This window comes from Propithecus coquereli, unplaced genomic scaffold (genome assembly GCF_000956105.1).
Source record: "Propithecus coquereli isolate 6110/MARCELLA unplaced genomic scaffold, Pcoq_1.0 Scaffold24, whole genome shotgun sequence".
Classification (NCBI taxonomy): domain Eukaryota; kingdom Metazoa; phylum Chordata; class Mammalia; order Primates; family Indriidae; genus Propithecus; species Propithecus coquereli.
Genome location: NW_012147952.1, coordinates 9,886,356 through 9,894,787, shown reverse-complemented (window position 1 = coordinate 9,894,787; position 8,432 = coordinate 9,886,356). Strand labels below are relative to the sequence as shown.

Genomic DNA, 8,432 nt, shown 5'->3' with positions numbered 1-8,432 from the left:
TCTAATTATAGTAATCTTTGTTAATTAACCTTTAACTGTCACTTGTGGTATTTCTAGGAGCTGCTGTAGGTCACTTGGCCATTGGGAACCTGGAAGGGTCTGCTACAATCCACAGCTAAGCTTCTTAGGTATGGCCAAGTCACTATTTCAGATGACAAATAAAATAAAAGAAAAGAAAAGTTTTAATTCCTCTTATAGCTTCCCTGGGTGTATCGACTGTAGTTCCTTGGTGACATGCTTTTATAACTTCCTAATTTTGTTTGAGGCAGTTTCAGTGGTGAAACTTATAATGACAATTTTCTACCCCTTTGCAATGTTAAGGGTGAGTCTTCCTCTATTCCCTAAAACAGGGAATAAAAATGCTAAAGAAAATTATTTTTGAACAAAGAAGGAATTCAGAAATGTTGTATATGTTGCATGATTCCACCTTTGTTGTAATCTGTATGATTTTATTTTCTCTGAAGGCATACGCCTTATTTAAGAATAATGATAATAGATTATTAATCCATGTGTTTCCTATGAGAAGGAAGAAATGTCTCGGGTAAAGGCTCAATAGTCCTTGGTCCAATGAGAGCCCTATGAAGACCACACATAACAGCAGGATTTTCCTTGGTTTGGGGACCCAATGCTCACTAATTTTGATGCCCCTGAATGAAACCTGATCAAAGGCAGCACTGATATTTCATTATGTTGCCCAGAGCTTTCCAAAGAATTTATCTTGCATTCCTCTGGCATATGGTTCTACATCACCTTATGGCACTTATTAGTCCTTCCCCTGTTGAGAAAAGTTAGTCATTTTGTTCAGTTGAGCAAAAAATGTAGAACTTGAAAGTCAGCTGGGTTTATATCCTAGCTCTTCCACTTACTAGACACTTGTCTGGGCCAATCATTAACCCCTTTAAGTTTTTGTTTCCTGGTTTTAAAATGGGAATAGTACCTGCTTATGGTACAATAAGGGTGAATTATGGCCCAATATTTCTCAAACTTTAATGTGCATAAGAATCACCTGGTAGATTCTGATACAACGATCTGAGGAGGAACTTGATATTACACGTTTTTAACGAGCTCACAGTTGACCACTGGTTTATAGATCACTCTTTGATCAGCAGGATTATAAGTGAGAGACTGAATATACAAACAATGGCTGACAACATATAAAAAGAGAACTTTGATCCACAACCTGTAGCAACCTGCCCAGGAAGCCAGCCTTTATTGATTATATAATAACTAGCCCGGGAAACCAACCTGCTACATCAGATCTGTAGAAAGTCAGGCTGTTATCTCTCATAATAATCCAGGAAGCCAAACAATAACCTCTGTAGCGATCAACTCCACATATCTAGGACTTGATTAATAAGTGACAGCTTCCCCAACTTTTGCCCCCACTTCCAACACTGGACCTACCAGAGAAAGCCAATGTATATTCCTAACCAATATAACATAGGATGGCTTATTTCTATTTAGCCCACCTACAACTTCCGTATGCTAAGAGCCTCCAATCAGGGCATACCTGAACACTTTTTTCAATATAAAGTTTCCCCACTGCTCAGCCTGCCTTTGAATCTGCTGAATGCAAGAGATAGAGGCTGACTGCCATGCTATAGAAAGCTCTGAATAATAGCCTCTCCTTATTCTCATTTGGTTGGACTTTGTTTATTTCCATGTAAGTGGCATATAAAAAATGCCTGCCATTTAGCAAGGTCTCAATGAATTGTAGCCTTAGGCCTCTAGAGGAGGCCTCTCCTCACACCAGAGAGGGGCTTCATCCTTCAGTCCTCCACTTGTCACTCCTCCAGAAGGGCTGGTTTATTGGTCTTACTGAAGTTCACACACACACACCCTGCCTCCTTCTCCTTTCCATGGTGATATCTTCTCTTGAACTAAAAGGAGTTTGACTTTTTGCTTTTCTTTGGCTTTATCCTTTCCCTTCATCTCGCTACAAGGAAGCCCAGAGATTTACCAGTTAACTTCTGACCTCCTTCCCTCTCACACTGTGGTAATAGGCTGGGAATATCTCCCACCCAGGGGATGGCCAGGCCATCTGTCATTAGTGAGCTCATCAGTCTCATATCTTCATTACCCTGTCCCATATGTCCTGGTCCAAAGATGTTAAAATGGTTGGATTTAGGTTTCAAGTTTTAGGAAAAGATGGAAGGAAGCCTCCTTAGGCCTAAATCATGTAGTTTTTAATTATAGCTGTATTTGAATTTGGGTCACTTCTCAACAAAATGCAAGTGGAACTTTGCTTTACAATTTTCCCTATATTTATTTCTCCCTTGGGAACCTCACTTGGAGGAGAGGGGGCTGAAACAAGCGAGGATTTGGACATCTAAGATTTACTAGCCTAGTATCACACAACGGCTTTCCAATCTCACATCTTTTTTCCTACAGATGATTTAAAGCATAACTGAATATAAACATGTTACATCAGAGGTATCTCACTAGAGGAATATACGTATCTTCCAAAGAGGAAGAGAAGGAAAGGGTGACTCAGATTTCTAACAGTCCAAGCCCAAATGCAAATACCATGACCCTCGCTGGCATTTAAAATTCTACTTGGCACATTAAAAAGAACATATAAAGACTACGTCAAACATAAATACAACTGGAAAAGCTTGCTGAGCACCTTTGTTAGAAACGTGTTTACTTTTAAACACTTGTAAAAAAGGAGGGACATATGTTTTAGAATTTTTATCTCTACCAAACATTTTCCCCATATAGTTGAATAATTTAAGCTGCTGTCTCCCTAATAGCTTTTTAGTATACGTTATTGTTTGACATGGTCAAAAATATGAGATAGCTCAATGCATTTGTACTGTGATGCTTTTCAAGTCACCTTGCTTTCCTGTAGGGCAGCAGACCCCAACCTTTTTGGCACCAGGGACTGGTTTCATGGAAGACAATTTTTCCACAGACCAGAAGCGGGCATGGTTTTGGGATCATTCAAGCGTATTACATTAATTGTGTACTTTATTTCTATTTATTACACTGTAATATATAATGAAATAATTATGCAAAACTCTCTGCTAATGATAATCTGTATTTGAAGCCACTCCCCAGCGCTAGCATCACCGCTTCGGCTCCACCTTAGATCATCAGGCATTAGATTCTCATAAGGCGTGTGCAACCTAGATCCCTCGCATGCACAGTTTACAGTAGGGTTCATGTTCCTATGAGAATCTAATGGCAGGATTAGATCTGACAGGAGGCAGAGCTCAGACCTGTATGAGTCTGTGACCTGGGGGTTGGGGACTGCAGCTATAGGGTGTCCCATAAAATAGAAAAGGACCTGAAATTTTCCTAAGGAGCATCTTCCTATTTTCTTAATAGTACAAGGTCACTAAAAAGGTTTTATTTAAAGACATGGTTTAGGAAAGAATTGACATCACTGTAGAATTTTGGCAAAATGCCATTTCTTAGGCTTCCCTGAAGGGGCAGATTCTGATTCAGTAGTTCTGGAGTAAGCCCCTTGAACTTGTATTTTCAAAAGCTCCCTGAGAGATTCTGGTGCCCTTAGGTTTGGTTAAGTGGATGTCAATTAGCATAATTAAAATGCTTCAGGGTTGTAAAAGCCTGCAGTCCTTTGTAAAGCAGAACAATTTAATTCAACAACATTTATTGAATACCTACTCTGTGCCAGGAACTTTGGTATATGCTGCAGACACAAAAGTGAACACCACAGAGTAAGTCAATTGGCTCAGAGACCAGAGGGAGAAGGACAGAGATGGAGAAAGAGAGACACCTAGAGAGACAGAAAGAAAGAGGGGAAGAGAGAGAAAGAAAGATAGAGGACAATGAGAAAAAGAAGGGAGAAAGAAGGAGGGAAGAGAAAAAGAGAAAAAGAGAAGAAATGAATCAACCTACTTTCATAATGTGGCAAGAAAGATGGCAGTGAATTCCACTGTAATATACAGAGGAATGAGGAGGGAAGAAAAAGCTACAGAAGAGAAGATAACTTTGGCTCTGCCTTGGGAGGTTACAAGATGGATGTTAGAGTGGTTCCCAACCACCACGTGGAGCAATGGGTGGAGGTAATTGTAGTTGTGGTTGTGGGTCTGTACTAGCGTTTAGAAACCATGAAATGCTCCTGCGTAAAGGGCTGAAGCACCTCTTTGAGAAACCCATTTATTTCATGGGTTGGTGAGACAGAAAAGAAAGTCATTGGCAATTACAAGGTCAAGGAAATGTGAGATAAGAATGTTGGTTAGTATCACTGCTGTGGTATTTTTTTAAATAAGAATAATAATAGAAATAATAATTAAGTTACATAAAGGGTTTCAGGTGCCACATTTTTACTAGTTTGATTATTGAATACATATCATTGTTTTAATTTGGAGATTTAGAATTGATATTAGTGGCACTGAAAACTCTAAAATAGAATCAGATTTTATCAATTAGGAAGCAGCATAGCACAATGCCTTGCCTGTAGGTCCTCAAAAACAAAGCATCAACTAATTGCTTTGTTGTTAGCTCTAGCATCTACTACTTCATCAGTGGAATAGAGTCCTCTCAAGAATGTTCTTAAAACTTCATTGATTTTTCAAGTTTTATTTTTCCATATCTATAGTGTTTCTGAAATATGCTTTTTCTTTTTCTTTTTTTTTTTTTTAGCTCAGCTGCATATGAAACTATGACTTATCTTTTAATTGTCAACCCTGTTTCCAGAACCTTTGAACAAAACTGTTAACTTGGGTGAGGCAAAGACACAGAGTATGGCTATGATGTTTGTACCCTCACAATACCCTGGAATAATAATAATAATAAAAAAAAAAACTGTTAACTGACGGATTTCATACTGAACTGGAAATCCTAATGGTAGGGTCATCTTGATGGTAGAACATCTAGAGGGCGAGTATGGATATTTCATTAGAAATATACTTCAGAGAGCATAAGAAAATGTTATTTGAATATTTATTAAGAATAACTCATAGGACATAGAGTAAGTCCTTTTAAAACTGCATCTAGCTAGGTTCTTGAATATCCTTACCTTCCCCTTGAAAAGATTAATTTTTGTTCTCCATACTCAAAAAATCCTGTTTGCCTAGATTTGCCTTAGTATGCTCACCTGAATGAAACTGTCTTATTACTTCTTTAAAGTTTCAAATAATGGTTATAAGTAGAACTCAATAATTGATATTAAATATTTTGCAATTAGTGACATTTTCCTATGATGCTACATTAATAATATGCCTATTGTGTAAGAAAATTTTCCCTGTGATAGTATATGAATAGCATACCTGTTTTCTAATAAAGTAACCGTAAGGGCATTTTCAAGACATTTAGTTAAAGTCACATATCAGGCAGATTCAGAAGGTCTGGAGTTCTGATTCTGAGCTTACTGACCCATACTTCGAGAAATGAGGTTCATATTCGACAATTCACTTAGATTCTCTACGAGGGCAGAGTCTAATTTCAAATGCATTATATCGAGGTTTCACCAACAGCCACAGCAACAGATTATTTCGGTCTTGCCTAACCATGTTAGTTTCCATCAGTGATTTTGATGATGGGCATGACCTTGGTCCATGGTGACCAATTGAAATGATAAGATTGCTGTGAATAAAATAAATATTTGTTTAGAATTATTCACCATCTGAATCCTGAGCCAAGCTCCAACTTTTAAAACCAAATCACCTTTCTTTTAGTCATTTAACGTCTCTTATAAACCATATAATATAACATTGTCTTCCTTCACTGTGCTAACCATGTGGCATGTAGAAGTTCCCCATTCATTCCATGAGTGAAACCTAGGACATACATTGAATCCTGCTGGGACATATTAGGTCTCTACAAAGGACAGCATCAAAGCCTGGAAAGAGAAATTGGAGACGATCTGTCTCAACTCCTTCATGTCTCAGCTCAGGGAAGAGAGGTCTAGAGTGATTACCTGGTTTGACTTCTCTAAACATTAACTGAGGTCACTTGGCAAAATAAGGAGTAGAACTAGGAAACACTGACTTCTTATTTATTGTTCTTTCCTTTAAGTCACAAATAATTCTGCTTCAAAGTTGCAGACACCACCTGTATATCTGCCCCTTGGGATGGCTACTGGCTAGCAAGAAGTAGGCTGAGATAGCGCTTGGGTCACTGAAATGACATTACCATTCCTATGGTATAACACAAAGAGCACGTCCTACTGGTGGAAGTACAGAAGCATAGTCATTCTGCAGCAGCATTCTATTTTCTCAGCGCATTTTGGAGTAGAGAACAAATATTAAGATTTAAACTCTGAATTATTATAGATGGTTGGGGCCAAGATAACTCTGCCAATTATTAAGTATGTAATGTTGGGGCAAAGCATTTATTTTCTTTCTAAGTGTGATTTTTCTTGCCTGTAAAATAGAGTCAATAATATTACCACTATGTGGGATTTTCAGGATTAATGAAATAAATGGCCTATCTTAAATGTTACATTAGTGAATTTTGCCGCTATTAATAATGAGGTCTTTTTCTCTGAGTTTCTTCATGGTTACTAGTATTAGGAAGAATAGGAAACAAGGATTTTAGACATATTTAGTTTAGTATGTGGCATTTCTTTTTAGATAAACACACTAAGAGAGATGCACAAATTGTATACATAAGAATTAAGTATTCTCAAATACACACAATAATTTTCTTCCTTTGACAGGGATCTTATACTCAGACATGTAATTATTTCTGTTATAATTATATTTACATTATTTAATGTGACATTGATATCAAAGCAATAAATCAGTATTGAAATGGGAAGAAAAACATATTTTAAATTCTATTAATTTATAATGTAACCTCATATAGAATTCATGATTCTTTTATTAATTCTCATCAGTCTCAGAAGATATTCAAAATTCATGTGTTATAAGTGTTTTTATGACCCACAAGAAATAAATATCATTTTCTTATTAGCTCAAAGAGTAAGGAATTTATCAATACAAAATATTCTCATTCATGCTACAAATTCTCATGGAGTTTCTTTTAATATGACCTTCTAATGCACAGTAAATTATTTAATTTGTATGGATTATTTAATCATACAATAATTAGTAAATGGACTACACTAAATTATATTTTATCGTAATGAAAATCTGTGGATAAGTACTTTTTCCATTCACCTTGTGAAGTAGCTATGCAACATCATTAGAACTGTAGCAGAGTATTAGTTTAAAGTATTAGCTTTAAGTATTAGCTTAAATAAATCATGCCTCTCTGTTTCCCAGGCCCATGTTTAAAATGGATTTTTCGCCACCACATCTCTCTCTTTTATGCATTATGTCTTTGGAAATTACATCTAAATTAAAGATTTTCTAATTCAAGTATAGAGGTTAAACATTTATCAGAATGAAGTGAAAGTATACCTTTTAAATTATACCAAACAAAAGTGGCACCCCATGTGGGTTCTGTCAGGGAGACGATTCAGAGCTATTTTCTCATTCATTGCACTGTTGATTTTGGTTCTGGGCCACAAGTATGTTGTGTATTATAGAATTTAGCACTGGCAGCTCTGCTAGGAGACAGAATGCATTATCTAGTACACCAATAGCATGTGATCTGAGTGCAAGACTTATCTTTGAAGAGTTGAAACATACTGCAAGTGTGGCAAGTTAGGCTGGACCAACTACATTTCACTTAAAATGTTTCATTTCAACATTGGAAAAATATCTATTGAATGCCCATTTTATGCCAGCTTAATGCATATTTCAAATTGCTTATGAGACATTTAAATATAGGAGATCCATCTGAAATTTAGTATGTTCAGAATCAGACTGATTCTTGCCCACCCTCATCATCTCACCTGCTCTTTTTTCTCTACTTTGTATAAGGGGCCAAAATGGAAACCTACATGTTGTTGAAATTCCTTCCTCTCCCCTACTTAAGTACATATAGTTTGTCACCAAATAGAATAGATTTTAGTCTCTGAAATACCTCCTGAATTCATCGTCTACTTTGCACTACAACTACTCCTGGTCTACTGCAATTCTTTATGTCCTGAACTATTTCAATAGTCTACCGTCCAGTGTTCCTTCTAGTCTCACTGAATCTCAATTCTCCCTAAGCACTGCTACAGAACAGCCTTATAAAGTACAGAAAATGCAGACCTGAGCATACTATGATCACACTTAATGTCTTTCATTCGATCCTCATTGCCAACAGAACCATGTTCAAACTCCGTAAAAGCATTTGCACTTGGCTTCTGCTTCTCCCTTTTTCTGCTTATTCCTTGTTCTCAGACCAGCCTTTTACATCCTCTAATTTATCATGCTCTTTAATATCTGTGCCTTTGTGACTCTCCTTGTCTGTAATTCCTCTTCGCTACATGTGATCGAAAGAAATTTACTAATTTCTGGAGATTCAGTTTAAGGATTACTTCCTTAATGAAGCCATTCTTAAAGCTTGTATTTAGCTTAAATTTTTCCCTATTCCTTCTGCTTCTGTTGGATTCAGAGTACATTATT

General features: G+C 36.8%; 1 pseudogene; it reads left to right on the top strand.

Moving 5' to 3' along the window:
- Positions 1 to 3,983: 3,983 nt before the first annotated feature.
- The window catches only part of LOC105811772, an 18,709-nt pseudogene continuing 14,260 nt past the window's right edge, over positions 3,984 to 8,432 (top strand).